General features: G+C 39.3%; 1 long non-coding RNA gene across 1 annotated transcript in view; it reads right to left on the bottom strand.

Moving 5' to 3' along the window:
• Positions 1 to 4,989: 4,989 nt before the first annotated feature.
• Positions 4,990 to 15,777, bottom strand: part of LOC144381610 (uncharacterized) — a 75,580-nt gene continuing 64,792 nt past the window's right edge. Inside the window, exon 3 of the long non-coding RNA XR_013447131.1 lies at positions 4,990 to 6,050. This is a non-coding gene — a long non-coding RNA (uncharacterized LOC144381610). The remainder of the gene's footprint in view (positions 6,051 to 15,777) is intronic.

Raw genomic sequence — 15,777 nt, 5'->3', positions numbered from 1 at the left:
TCACTTTCATTTAAATCAAATAAGAATGTGTCCATGTGGCTTTCAAAGGTACAAATAAAACATGTTCAAAATTTTAGCCGACTTCTTAATGACTGGATTTCTTCTTATATATTATTAAATTTTGAACCATAAATCTACCTCACCTCCTAGAATCTCAGCATCAGGGCACTCAGCAAAAGTTTAAATGTTCCCATTTAGAAAATATCCTCTGGTCCAATATCTGAGGAATGTTTAATGACCATCAAGTGACCAAGTAAATCATCCGAGTATTCCATCTTGTACATTTCATGATGACGTACCTTTGCATTTGGTTCAATATCCAAATATCCAAAGCAAACCAAGGACTTAGAAATGAATGCATATATTTCATCTCAGAGATGTCATAATATGAATATTTAAGTTAAGTGATCTTTTGTAAAAGCAGTTTATTTAAAGTATTTAAATAAAAAGAAACTTGACCATGTATTAGAAATAATAATTTATGCATCAGTTGAAAAAGCCTCTTATTTAAAGCAAAAGCAGTTTAACTTTTAAGGACAGACTACAGACTCAACAGCGCATCAGGTGTTTTTACTTGAATACATTTCTTTGTCCTGCATGGGTTAGAAAAGAACAGTTCTTTTTCCTGCCAAATTTGAGCATTTGGCTTTACAATCATGATCATATTCAGGTCATCAATGGGGACTGTGACAGTGAAAGTAAAATTGTGTTATGGTGCATTTTAAGTGGTTTATTTAAATGCTTCTTCTCATAGACTAACAATATCTCTTGAATCTAAAAAAAAAAAAATGAGTCATTTCCACAATAAGTTTAAAAATGTACACAAGTGTCCAGAATTTTGATCACCTAACATCTGAATGTAATGATCATTTTAAAGCACATTTAACTGCCAAAGTCCAGGTTCCCCTATCATTCCCAAGCTGAAACACTCACAGTAAATTTGAGGGACTCTAATAATTTTAAGTCATTGTGTACTGCACATGCTCAGAACCGATCACCTCCAAATTTGAGGGCATATAAAAATTTGAAGAGCTTCAATTATTTTAAATCACCATGTGCAGCACAGAGAGAGATTTGAAATTGTTGCAGTGCCTCACATTTTTTTAAGAACTTCAGTTTGGAAGGGAGTCAAGCAGCATTCCAGCATTGAGGCACAAGACACACTGGCCTATTTTGACATCACAACACTCATCACAGCTAGAAAATGTATACCAAAAAGCCAAGGAACTAGCTTTTTTCAATTGCACATTTTTGAAAAGCACATCTTTTAAAACCCAAATAAACACCCCAAACCAATCAAGAAACCGCGTGGTGATGATTAGATCAGGCCAGGGCAGAAAGATCCAAATGGTATTTACAGTGAATGGTCACAAGGGCTGAAAGAGACACAAAGCAAAAGAAATGCAAGAAGGTTCTGAGAGCACGGCAGGCAAATTCATACCCTCCTCCAGCTGAATTGTAATCCTAGGGGCCCTTCCCTCACCAAGTTTCTCCTTGCCCCAATCTGCCCAGCAGAGCTAACTTTCTGGTTCCCTCCTGGATGGATGGATAACTGAACCTCATTATGTTCTATCAACCCTCTTGCGCTGTTTTCTCTATATTCGCTTTGTTTGATTGTGGGAGAGGGTGAGCACTTTGACATTTTACACAGCTCAGAGCAGAAGTTCACTTTCAACATCCAAATCCTTAAAGAACCCCAAAATGATAGCAGCACTGTCCGGCTATGGAAAGATGGCCCTTCTTCAGCACTGCCCATCTTTTCATCTAAGTAAAAAGTTATAGTCTCCTTTGTTGCCTTTGGGTTTTCACGTATTTTTGGCCTGGCAGTGTCCAGAGAGCAGGACACTCTTCATAATTCTGCGTCAGTGAAAACATAATGTCCCATAGTCGGTAGGGGTAGAAAAAAAAGAGTAAGGGAAAAAAAATGAAAGAAAAAGAGCCTGAAGGCACTGGAATAATTAAGCAAATGCAGTGACAGCTGTGGCAGGTCCTGGGCGGAACTGGCTCCACTGAGCTGAATTAATGACATCAACAGCCCAGTATCTCCATTAACATTTGATCATTAATTATTACCCTCTGACAGTAAGAGCCTAAACCTTCTTAGGAGTGGCCTGTTATTAATCTACCTTACCTGCCCTGAGCAGGGGCTGTTCGCCTACCTCAGTGCAGTTGGTGGGCTGGTTTTCGATTCTTGTTTTTTTTAAACCCCAACTATTGCTTCATTTACTTGGGTAAAACGGTGATGACCATCAAATTATACAGGCAGCTTTGATTGGGGGATTATGTTTTGTTCATCGAAGGTAGGGAGAGAACCTACCTGCACCTGTTGCACTAATTTTCTTTGTCAAGTTTACAAAGGTCAGGAGACACAGTCTACCTGAGGAACTGCATGGGACAGCAAAGAAGTAAATCATTCACCACTGTCCCCCTTACCTACTGGGACAAGAATTTTTCAGATTTTCTCAGAATCCCATTCTTGGAACTGTGATCATTGGAAATAATGCCTTTTCAGTTCTAAAATTCTTCACTTAAAATGCTAACCAAAAGCACAGAGAAGTTCAGTTTAGGCCTATATCATCAAATGATTATCTTAGCAAATTCTGATAGTCCTTCAGACAAGTCACATTCTGTTTTCGAAAGACAATTACTTGAATTTTACCTTTTAAAATTAAAGATTAATCATATATCTGTATCTAAATGCTTCTGGTGAACCTTTTTTTTTTTTTTTTAAGATTTTATTTATTTATTTGAGAGAGAGAGAGCATGAGCAAGAGGAGGGGTCAAGGGAGAGGGAGAAGCAGACTCCCTGCTGAGCAAGGAGCCTGACGCAGGACTCTATCCTAGGACCCTGGGATCATGACCTGAGCTGAAGGCAAATGCTTAACTGACTGAGCCACCCAGGTGCCACTCTGGTGAACCTTTAAAACTTGTCAGAGTCTTGGCAATTTAATATGTGCATGCATGCACACACAGACCCACATGTACACACACACACACACACACATACACATACACAACCACAGATAATCTCTAAAATTGCAGGAGAAAGAGAGCCAAAAAAGGAAAATAATAATCAAAGGACCTGTTAATGTTTAACAATGCCCCATTTCTCTCCAACAAAGATTTGTCCTTACCACATGACAGTATGTCTCCATTGCTGATGAGAAAAAAATTGGAAAATGTGAACAGAAGCTCATGTGCTAAGTACTCTCCTCATGGCAGCAGACCTTATAGTATTAGTGTGATAATTAACCTTTACCAAAGAAGACTTCATTGAAGTCTCATACATTAATTTGCTGATTGTTCTTTTCCCGCTAGAGACATAATCCAGAGTTCACTTCCTAGTCATAAGCATAGACACAACATAACTTAATAGAGTGCCTGATTCAGCTAATGACTCTGAACAGACCGAGAAAATCCTAGTGCTTTTCTGTAGAGTATATTTCCCAGTGCACAGAGGGAATCTATGGATCCCTGCTCTTCAGCAAGGAAACAGTGGTCAAATCAGATCTGACCAACAGTTTCCATCGCATCCTTTTCCTATAGGTCACTCTAATTGGCTCCCATGTGGTGGGCAGTGTAGGTTTTTCTGAGATGGATGTGAGAAAGAAATCTCATGCCCGGGGTGCTTGGTGGCTCAGTCGTTAAGCGTCTGCCTTCGGCTCAGGTCATGCTCCCAGGGTCCTGGGATCGAGCCCCGCATCGGGCTCCCTGCTCCGCGGGAAGCCTGCTTCTCCCTCTCCCACTCCCCCTGCTTGTGTTCCCTCTCTCGCTATGTCTCTCTCTCTGTCAAATAAATAAAATCTTAGAAAAAGAAAAAGAAATCTCATGCTCACCATCCAAACCCTCAAAAAGAGCCTTCCTCTCATTTAGGGACAGACCTCTGTTCTCCTACTCACAGTAGCTCATTGATTAGTCCTTCATGAGGCTCCTCCTGGGTCCTTTGGTCAACTCATGTGATTCACTAGGCCTCTTTATTGGAAACCATTACTCAGAAATCACCTTGAATGCAGAGCATGTGAAGTGAAGTCTTTGATTAATACAAGTCCTTGGTTATCCAGTACAATAAAATTATAAAATGAAAGAAGTAATTTAAACCCTATGGATTTTAGTTCTCTCGTCTGTAAAAGTACTAGAAAAAGTAAATGGCATGGTTTCTTGTAAGCCTAAAGTTGAAATTTTCTTCGTTGAGACATGTTTGTTTGCATAACTAAAGTCAGAATGGTAAAGAAAGAGCCTAAAAGGAAGAACAAAGTAACCAGGACTAAATCCACTTAGAAAAACAAACAAACAAACAACAACAACAACAAAAACACTGAATATCTTCAATGTGCAAGGCAATTTTGTGATGGAGGAAAAAACAATCAACATTTCCTATCTATGTACCATTTTCTTTAAGCCCCATGGGAATTATCATATTGGTATCAATTTTTCTCATCAATTGATCAGTTAGCTTTCTTCCCTAAGACTCTCTACATACATTGTAGTAATTCCTAGGACTTAGCTCAATTTCTCATTTCAGTAATATGCTGAATTGCAATTACCCCAATCAATGGGCCAAATACACCTACCATAGATTTTTTCTGATCTCAGAGACTCAGATGTGCTCAACTTTCTCCAACTTTCTTATAACTTCACTCAAGTCTTCTTTTTTAACATCACCCTAAATAGATCTGAACCTGATTTTATATATATATATATATATATATATTTTAAAATATGTTTCCCTCTTTCTTCCATCACAATAACATTGATGGCTTGGATTCTTAAAATTTCTATCACATTTCCTCTAGCTGGTTATAGGTAGCACCTCTTCCCACTGCAATTTCTCTATAATATTCCTAACTCTTAAGTCACAGTGAGTCACCCAAGTTCACTTCAGGATTTCAAGCTACGAATACTAGCTTCCAACAATTCTTCCATGGTCTATGATCAATCCATATTTGAAAGCACTTAGGGAAAAAAAGGGAAATGAATGAACACAAAGCATTAATGTGCCACCTTTATGATATCTATAACAAAAGGAGCCACATTTTCCATGGGTGATTCTTAAAGAAAAAGTCACTATGTTAAACATTCTTCTATTACAGGTCCTTATTAAATATTTTCCTGAGTTTTCTTCATCTTATGCCACATTCACAATGACTCCTTAAAGAATTAAAATCTTGCATTTTGATTACCTCCTTTTTACATTTAGCAAAAGATTACAGAGCAGATATTGTTTGACATTGAATTTCTGTTAACATGTCCTCCACTGGAGCATAGTTGTACACATTGTTTCAGAGCTAACATAATGGGGAATATTTTCAAAGAGGGCTGTGTTTCAAGCCAGATGGTTTATCTGCCGAAACAATTCTCCCAGTAGAGAAATAGTGGCTGCACAGTTGCGGTAGTGTTCATAAGCCTAGTGCAGTAGATTCATTTGGCACCCACATTTTGGAGTCAAACAAAAGTGTGGTTTGTGTGAATCTCAGACTCAGACGTTCATAAGTGAAAAGGAGTTTTCTGCAATTGCACATTGTGCCTTATTGTAAAGGCAGCAGTGTGTTTATACCAAAAACAATATGCAAATACGATTTTTAAACATATATTAATAGTTTCACCCACACAATTCAAGGGGACAATACCACAGTAATTGCTTCAGAGATTATCACAGTCTGGTCCAAAAAGAGCCAAGTTGCCATACTTGTGTTGAAAGCAAATGCATTCCCAAAATTCAGGTCCACTGTCTCTATTAAAACCTGAAAAAGAAAAGGATATGATACATGTATCATATCCTGCGCTTTGGGCAAAGAGCAACTGTTACCTAATGAGCCTCCAAGAATTCACAAAGTATTCACTCCATGTTGCCATGCGTAGCTCTTCAATGCACCTTCTCAGGAAGCTCTTGATTTAAAACCCCATGAGTTTCAAGGGCCCCTTAAAAGAGACCTTGGTGGACCATGCTGTTGGGTTCTCTAGCCACCAGTGATCTTCAGAGGTGTTGCTACGCGCACGGGGATCCTCGCCGTCCTTTGTCGCAGGAACCGTCCCTTCCCTGTATACTAATGCTGCCCACATTTTAAAAATAAAACAGAAGAGTTAGAGGACTCCAAGAGGGGGTTACCATGCTCTAAAACGCCTCAAGCATGCAGAGGGATGGGAAAATCCCTGAGATTCCAGAGATTAAAAAAAAAATAGCACATGGGAGGTTCTAAATAAAGAAATTCTTGGGTATGTTGGGGAAGTTGGCAGCGGCCTTGCAGCTCTTTCCCTCGGAGACTATTTTTGCTTGAGTTAGCGAGCCAGCGAGTGCCTGTGCGTGCCTGTGCGTGCCTGTGCGTGCCCGTGCGTGCCTGCGTGCCTGTGCGTGCCTGCGTGCCTGTGCCCTCACATGTTTGAAAGGACTCAGTGAACGTTAATGGATTTGATTTCATGGAGAGTAAGATACCTTTTAAAATACGTATTATTTCCCCTTGAATTATTGTTATCCCCAATATATCTCATATCTTAATAACTTTATATAAACAAACTGTTATCCACTTCTGCACTTAAGATTAAAGAAGGAACATGGTGTTTTTTTTTTTGTTTTTTTTTTTTTAAAGATTTTATTTGACAGAGACACAGCGAGAGAGGAAACACAAGCAGGGGGAGTGGGAGAGGGAGAAGCAGGCCTCCCGCTGGGCGGGGAGCCTGATGGGGGGCTCGATCCCAGGACCCCGGGATCATGACCCCAGCCGAAGGCAGACGCCTAACGACTGAGCCACCCAGGCGCCCCGGAACGTGGTTCTTTTTACAAAATAGTAAAAATAAGGTCAGAACTATGATCTCCACAAAGTGAGTTACACTTTCTTCACACACACACTCACACACACACAAAATGTATGTCCCATAATAAGTCTCAAGCAGGGAGAGAAAAAATAAAAGTAAATACTAGAAGCTTAACTGTCCTGAAATTAACAGGTTAGCTGGAAAACCCAAGATGCTATATTCACATTTTAGCTTTTAGGGCCCTCAGGTATGATAAATCCAGATGAAGAAACTTCAGTCCAAATCAATGTGTATACTAAATCCAAATAAATGTTAGAGACCCATGCAAGATGAAAACCTTTACGTGCCTGTCTCCAAAACATACCATCAAATGAATACTTGTGCACAAATCAAAATAAAAAATATAAACACCTACATCATTTTAGAGGCTGTACCAAGAATGTTGATTCTTTCTTTCTTCCTTAATATTGTAATATGTTGCATCTTGATCTTTTTGAGCGAAGATTTGCGAGCATGACATTTAATGCAGGCATTGAATACTGGCAGAATTGTGGGATTTTGTTTAAGTGACTGCTTTGGGGATTTCTCATTTTTCTTCTTTTTTCTTTTCCTTCTTCATTTTATGAATGTTGTCATTTACTAGCAGGCAGCTTGTAAGACATTGTGGTCAAAGGAATACAGATCCCATTGCATTTACAACAGAACTTTTATAAATATTTAGTAAAGGATCTAATATTTTCTATTTTAAAACAAAGAAAAATCCTATCAGGTTAGATATTCAATGCTCCGTGTGCTTATGTGTAATTAATGCCACAAATCTTTAAATACCCCCATGTCCCAAATACTAAGAAAACTGCCGATTGCCTTGGCACATCATTGAAGTGGACTCTTTGTTTGCTCTTGACACTTTGCATTACCAAGCAGAAACCTAAGTGTATATTTTTCTTACTTTTTGGTAGTGTTATCAAAATCACATATATGAAATCCAGGAGAGAGGGGAAAAAATCTTTGATGGACAAGTTGAATCCAATTCAAATATTTGTAGCATCAACGGCAAACTGGGTATTTCCAGAAAGTGAGCAAATTGAATTATTCATGAGGCCAAAGTAAAGTCAATACATCTCTATCTTAACCAGGTTCTTTCTAATAGTTTGCATGGTACAAGACATGCAGCATAATTAATAGTTACAAATACAATATGCAAACAGAGATGAAAGACTGGTAATTTGGTAAATCAGTTTAGTTGTAATAGAATTGTCCTGACACACTAACTTTCATGTTTTCAAAATTGATATACTTACATCCAAAAATACTGTGCAGGGATGTGTAAAGTTTTGAAGAACATCCAGAGCATCAGGAACCAGATGAAAGAAAGGGAGTTCATCCCCACCATTTCTATCAGAGTGGCTATAATGGTCCAGTGTTGCTTTTTCCTCCTCTCCACTTTATCTTTTATTTTTTTAAAGATTTTATTTATTTATTTGAGAGAGAGCGAGAGTGACAGTATGAGAGAGAGAGAGAGAGAGATCATGAGCAGGGGGGAGGGGTAGCGGGAGAAGCAGACTCCCCGCTGAGCAGGGAGCCCTATGCAGAACTCGATCCCAGAACCCTGGACTCATGACCTGAGCCAAAGGCAGACGCTTAACCAACTGAGCCACCCAGGTGCCCCATTCACTTTATGTTTTAAATACCCTAGTTTTCGAAGAACGTCTATAATTGCTAATATGAGGAATGTGGTTGCATGATCACTTCAGTATCTTTTTCCCCCCCCCTCTCAAAATTTATCACCAATTTAAAAAGTGAACTCCCAACCAAGATAAGGTGGGGGGGGGGGAGAAAAAAAGAAACTTACCCAATTCTTTAATAACAGAGTGATGTTTGAAATGTACTACTGTTACGCTCTGCATGGGCTCTGCGGATTCCCTCCCCCCTTCACCATCACCAATAAAAGAATAAATCATCAAATGTTCTGTCCTCCGTCAAATCTATAATATCCTTCCAACATCATAATTCTAGAACCAAACTGATTTCCAAAAGGGATTTCTCCAGCCTGTGCCAGTTTGCCAGGATCTTTCTGGTCAGGATCCTGAGACTGTGATGTAGCCCAGCACTCTCCAAGCAGGCAAAAATACAGTCATTAGAGACCTGAGCCATGCTTCTCCATGTGGTCTGAAGCTTCCAGGTGGCTTGTGTGTGTTATGATTGTGCCTGGCCTCTACATAAAAGCAAATTGACAACCCCTACCTCCTCCAAGCCAGTGCCAATTTTTAAATAAAATGTCTAGTGGTGATTTATTGCCAGTGTAAACTGCCAGACTGGCAGCCCCATTTACCTACCAAGCAGACAAATCAGTAAAAGCTATGTCAACCTTGCCCAGTTTTCCCAAGTATGTTCTAGAAGGCATTCCAAATTTCATGTGTATTCTGTTACTAGATTTCTTATTTGCGTGCATTAGAAAACAAAATATCCAGTTGACCTCAGTGACTTCAAAAAGTGGTTATTCATCCTTTGAGAACTTCCTGGGATCACCCGAACTCATTTTCCATAGATCACACACTCTTCCATTCAGATAAGGATTGTTGACCATTAATTATCTGGCTTGAGTATCAAGCAGGGCTGCAGAACTGAAACAATTTCTTTCCTGCGTCTAATATCATCTCAGGGGCATGTTTCCTACCACTTCCCCAGGGACCAAGCACCTGCCTTGGCAATTCTCAGGAGACTTCTCTCCCTTATTCCTCTCCAGTTTATAAATAACAGCACCTATTAGCCAAGGCATAATTTTTAAATGTTCTTTTGGGTCTTTTTTGGCTCTCTCCACCCCTAATATTCCCCATCAAGCTGATCCATTCTTGCCAGGATAAAGTGCATGAGATTTTTGCACGGCTCTGGTCAAAAAGCACCTCTTCCTATTCAGGAGGAGACTTCAAAGATTGCTACCTATAATGTACATTAAAAGAAAAGAAAAAGGAAAAAAAAACAGAGCCATCAATTCCTATTTCTTTAAGATTACAGACAGGCTGCTCTGACGAATGAAACCTCTTCCAGTCTTACTTAAGCTGCTCAGAGTGACTAGTTATCAAGTCAATGAGAAGAAATCTTTTATTTCTTACCTTGACGCCTGTGTGTCATTGTACACACAATGCAGAGCAGTCTGTATTTCATCAACCATTCTCTTCATGTATTATTTAATAAACTGTTTAGAGCATGCCTAATTACAAACATTTATTATAGACTTCAACCCTAGAAATGTGTGAGAATATGCTAAATTGTTTCCTACCTAAAGTTTTAATGAGAGTATAATACCTCCGGCCCATATGCTTCAAGAACGTTATCCTTAATTATGTAACATGGGTATTTTACTGATATCTGTTAACTGCTCAAGCAGCTGTGGTTTTCTGCTTTTTTGCACAGCTCGGGAGGAGCAGTGAGTTCAGTTTCCCCTTTTTGGGGGGTTGCAAAATCCATACCCCAAACAGGTGTGTGCAATCACGAACCGCAGTGATGAACCCAAACTGCTGCCTTTCTAAAAATTCCACCAGCCGGTGACACACGCCGGTCAAGGTTGCACAACCTTGTTTTCCACCGGTTATTTTGATGATTCATTCCCCCATGGGGAGGTGAATTTTCAGCCATTGTTACTCCGCTCCTGTTTCTGATAACTAAAGGAATCACTTCCTCATTTTGATGATTTCTCTCTCTCCCTCTCTTGCTCTCACTCTTGCTGTCTCCCTGTTTCCTTTTTTTAAGTTGGATTCTGATCCTTTTGCAAGGTGCCACCTGAACTGGCTGTTCTCTCCTCCACGGACAAGGGCCAGGAGAGGAGAAGTTAAAGGAAACACACTTACACATTAAGCAGGGCTCTTCAAGTTGTTACTTAATTGTAGTAAAGCTACCTGGATGATCTGTAATTATAAAGTAATCATCTATTAAAAATATAAGAACTCAAAGCAATAAGTGAGTATTATCCACTTGCAAGTAGTGACCTTGGAACGTTACATTGATTCTATCGATTGCTTAAGAAATGTTTGTGGAATTGTGACCAAACTTCCCTCATATTGTTTTGAATGTCAAATGTGGCAAATCATCCACTTTATTTTTTTTTTAAGATTTTATTTTATTCATTTGAGAGAGATAGAGAGTGCGCACAAGCTGAGGGAGAGGCAGAGGGAGAGAGCGGGAAGTAGGCTCCCCACTGAGCAGGGAGCCAGACATGGGGCTCCATCTCAGGACCCTGAGACCACGACCTGAGCCGAAGGCAGACACTTAACTGACTGAGCCATCCAGGCGCCCCAAATCATCCACTTTAAAAAGGTAGGTTTAATTTTTGCAAACATCCACACTTTATTCAGAGCCAAGTCTGCTGATAAATTGATCACCTTTTCTTTTAAATAAAAATGTTGATTACTAAATAATAAAATGAGCTCTTTGTGAGGAATAAAAAATGAATCTAAGGAAAATTTCCAAAAAGGAGGTGAAAACATTTTGAACAGCGGCAGATTCCACTGGATTAAGTACAGTCTGGAGAACCTGACTTCCCTGGAGAAGACCACATCCCTTTGGAAATTTCACATGTTTGCTACAATGATACCACAGTATTTTGCCCTCACATCTTGACTTTTCTAGAAAATGGAGCAACTCAAATTAATTTCTTTTCCTCCTATTAAACAACAACAAAAATACAAGAATGATACTCTAGAAATTTTATTCCTAATTAAAGACATCTACATAGACACCAGAGCACACCTATGCATTTCACATTCCTCGAAAGGTGTGGATGATACAGAAAGTGCTGTATCATAATGGTAAGAATGCAAGTCATGGGATATGATAATCTGTGTATTAAACTAGAATTTACCACTTATTGTCTGTCACCTGGAGCAACTACCCAGACTTTAATGAAGCTCAGTTTTCTCATCTGTTAAATGTGGGAAATAAACGTATGATTTGCACAAGTATTGTGAGGATTAAATGATTGAAAAATCTCAAGCAGACTGCCTGGCACATAATGGATGCCCAATACATGGTGACTTTTGTGATAGTTGACCTCATCACACACCAGGGTTCTCCACTGGAGCATGAGCTCCTGAAAAGCCAGTACCATGCTTTCCGTCATGCTTGTTACTCAGCATCCAGCATAGTGTCCAACACATAGTAGGACTTAAAAATTGTTTATTAAACTAAGCTGAATACATCCTTTTGAATACACCTAAGATTAAAAATTGGAAATGAAGGGCGCCTGGGTGGTTAAGTGTCTGTCTTCAGCTCAGGTCATGATCTCAGGGACCTGGGATCGAGCCCCACATTGGCTCCCTGCTCAGTGGAGAGCCTGCTTCACCCTATCCCTCTGCCACTCCTCCCCCCACCCCTGCTTGTGCTCTCACGCTCTCTCTCTCTCTCTCTCTGTCAAATAAATAAATAAAATCTTTTTTAAAAATTATAAATAAAATGTAAAAGATTTTAAATCAAGTTTTTTGAAAATAGTTCAGAGACCACACGATCTGGTTCAGTTTATAATATATCCCAGGTTCATTAGTAATCAGAATAAAGAATATTATTACATATTTTTTAAAGATTTTATTTATTTATTTGACAGAGAGCACAGAGCATGACAGAGCACAAGCAGGGGGAGTGGCAGAGGGAAAGGGAGAAGCAGACTCTCCACTGAGCAGGGAGCCCGATGTGGGGCTTGATCCCAGAAGTCTGGGATCATGACCTGAGCCAAAGGCAGATGCTTAACCAACTGAGGCACCCAGGTGCTCCTACATATTTTAAAGTATCTCATTTCTTGATCTAGCCCTTTCCTGCCCTAATCAGTGTTTTAAGAAGCTTATTTATTATTGCAAAATGATTTCATTAGAAGTAATCACAAATAAGTTTTAATCAGGTGACAAAACTAGGTAGATTGAGTAGAAAGTATAGCAGAAGTCACCCATGAGCTGCCAGATGGGGAGATGGTAGGAGGAGAACTTTGGATAGGAAGAACATTAAGCCACTACTTCTATAATTCTTGGTAGCTGCAGGGGTGTGGGCTCCATAAGGGTGGTGGAGCACTAAAGCAAAATCACACTTCCCTAAACACAAACACAGTAGGGTGAGGTCTCCTCTTAACCTGCCCCAGGCACAAACCTAGTGCTTGGCCCTCACAGACCAACCATGCAAAATGACTCCCATAGTCACTGGGCACTTAAGAAGTAATTGTTATACATATAAATGAGCAAATATCATTTAGTCATCATTTTATTTTTCCCTATTTTTTTTCCTTATTTTCCCTATCTTCTGACTATGAAAATAAGACTCTGAAAAAAAATAATAACTCAAAGATGAGACCACGTTAGACTCAGTAGACAATTGTACACCCTGTCCTCTGTGAATTCAAAGCAATTGTTACACCTGCACAAATTTAAAGGTAGAAAACTCGATTGTATCTTTTAAGTAATATCTTGCTACGGAAAATGAGAGTGTTATAACTATCCTACGACAGCCAACAGTGAAGTCTACCTAACCTCATCGACTCACTGATCCACACCAAAAACAGCAAAGCAAATTTCTATGAGAAAGAAGTACATGCTCCATGAATGAATGGTGCTCCTAGACTCCTTTCAAAGGGATGAACAATAAAAGTATAACATACATAGGTATCTTCAACTCTCCACTGTCATAAGAATCGTTCACTTCTGCACATCGGTCTTGCTTCTTCTCAAGCACCTGGTTACGGAGACCATGAACAACACATTCCATTTGCACATAGGTACCCCTGTTGAAAAAACTTTGCTTTGTCACAGCACTTGGAGAAGAAGTTAGATAATCATGTTTAGGAGAATTGCAAACAAGGAACAGAAACTTTGAACTTTTTTTTTTTTTAAATCTTAAGTTGAAATCCCATGACCCAAGATTTTGCAAGTCCTGAAGGAAATTCAGCTCAGGCAACAAAGAGTCTTATGATATAGTACCCAGCAATCTCTTAGTACTTAAACCCCTGATTCATACAGGAAAATAAGAATACTCATAAAATGGAATCCCAGAATTAAGCAGCAAAAAAAGAAATACACTGACTCACTTACCTGACAATTCATCATTCCCTATTCTCTAGTCTCATAGCTTGGGATCATCTTTCTGTATTAATATTTCTCATTTTTTATGTATATCTGCCCTCCAGGTTGTGAGCTGCTTCAGGGAAATGACCAAATCTTAGACTTCCATGTATCCCCAACTCCTGGTACAGAAATTGGCATAGATAAGATGCTTGGTAAGTATTTGTTAAATAAATAAAATGGCAGATAAGTCTTGGTCTTTATAAAGAGGATATCGATATATAATAATGCATTCTTTTTTTTTTTTTAAAGATGTTATTTATTTATTTTAGAGAGTAAGACAGTGGGTACACAAGTCAGGAGAAGGGCAGAGGGAGAGAGAATCCTCAAGCAGACTGTGTGCTCAGCGCAGAGCCCAATGTGAGGCTGGATCCCACAACCCCAAGATCATGACCGGAGCCAAAACCAAGAGTCGGATGCTCAACCAACCAAGCCACCCAGGCACCCCTATAATAAGGCATTCTGTAATTCAGTAACAAACCCTGCGTGGTAAGCAAATAATAGTTACCTGTCTTAACATAGAAGCAGGTAGCCAGGCTCCCTTTCCTTTCTCCTGCCCATTTTAAAACGGTCCCATTTCCCTCTCCTCACTTTTCTTCAGCCTGATACTGCCTGGATACCACATATTTGTCAGTGGAGTATCATGGTTGGACCTTACGGGTCAGAACTGAGGAAAGAATGAAGTGGTACAGTCCTGTAAGACCCCTCTACCTATCCTTAAAATTCTACTTCTCAAATAGTACTGCAGAGTTCCCTAAAAACCAAGCCCCAGATAAAAATGCTGCTTCTCTCACTATCTATCCACTTCAATTAAGAGCAATTCCATCCTAAATTGTTCAAACCAAAATCTTTGCATCATTAACTTCACCTAGTCCCTCATAGCCTATATCTGATCAATTAGGACATCCTGTTGATTCTACCTTCAAAATAAGTCCCATAATCGAACCACTTCTCCTCACCTCCACTGCTATGAACCTGGACCAAGCTACTGTTATCTCTGGATTGCTGAAGTTGGTCTTAACAGGTCTCCTTGCCCACCCACAGTTCAGTCTTAATAGCAGATAGAGTGATCCTATTCAGGCATAAGTTACATCCTGCCATTCCTTCAACCTGAACTCACCTATAGCTTTGATATTACTCAAAAGAAAAGTCTAAGTCCTTGGTACGGCCTATAAGGCCCTATGTTATCTGCCTCTACCCCACCACCTATACCTGTTAAACTCCCTGATTTCCCCCTCATCTCTTTGCTCCAGGCACACTAGCACAGCACTGCTCCTATAACAGATCAGACACTGTCCCAGCATTGTACTAAATGTGCCCCTTTGCCTGGAATTACATCCCAGATGGCCTGATTAATTGTCCCTCATTTTCTTCTTGTCTAAACTGGATCTTTTCAGTGAGGCCCTCCCTAGACATCCTATCTCAAACTTCCCCATCCCTCCTTAACACCTCATATTTTCCTCTTCTACTCTATTTTTATCCTTAGCAATTTTCACTACCTAACAAAACATATATTTTATTTGTTCCAGTTATTGTCTGTCATCCCCACTTGAATATGAGTTCTATCATAGCAGGGACTTATACCTTTATTTTTTAACTACTGCATCCCTAGAACATAGAGTTTTTCCTGGTATGTACCAGGTATTAGTAAGTAATTTGTGAATGAATGAATGAGCCTCTAGGCATTGACTTTATTTATAGGATCCATAGTCTCATCATTTATGTTTGATTTTTCTTAATGAGGTGTCAACATTGTAAATCTTGAAAGAAACAATGTTTTGAAACTTGTTTTTTTTAAGACAAATCCATTAACAAAATGAAATATAACTTTGTTCTACTATGAAGTTATATACTGGCTTAACTAGGAGAAGGAGTTCATCAGAATTTTTAAACTTAGGTCATGAGAAGGATTAAATGAGATAATACAGGTTTA

The sequence above is a fragment of the Halichoerus grypus genome, chromosome 4, assembly GCF_964656455.1.
Source record: "Halichoerus grypus chromosome 4, mHalGry1.hap1.1, whole genome shotgun sequence".
NCBI lineage: Eukaryota > Metazoa > Chordata > Mammalia > Carnivora > Phocidae > Halichoerus > Halichoerus grypus.
This window is presented reverse-complemented; position numbering and strand designations above follow the sequence as displayed.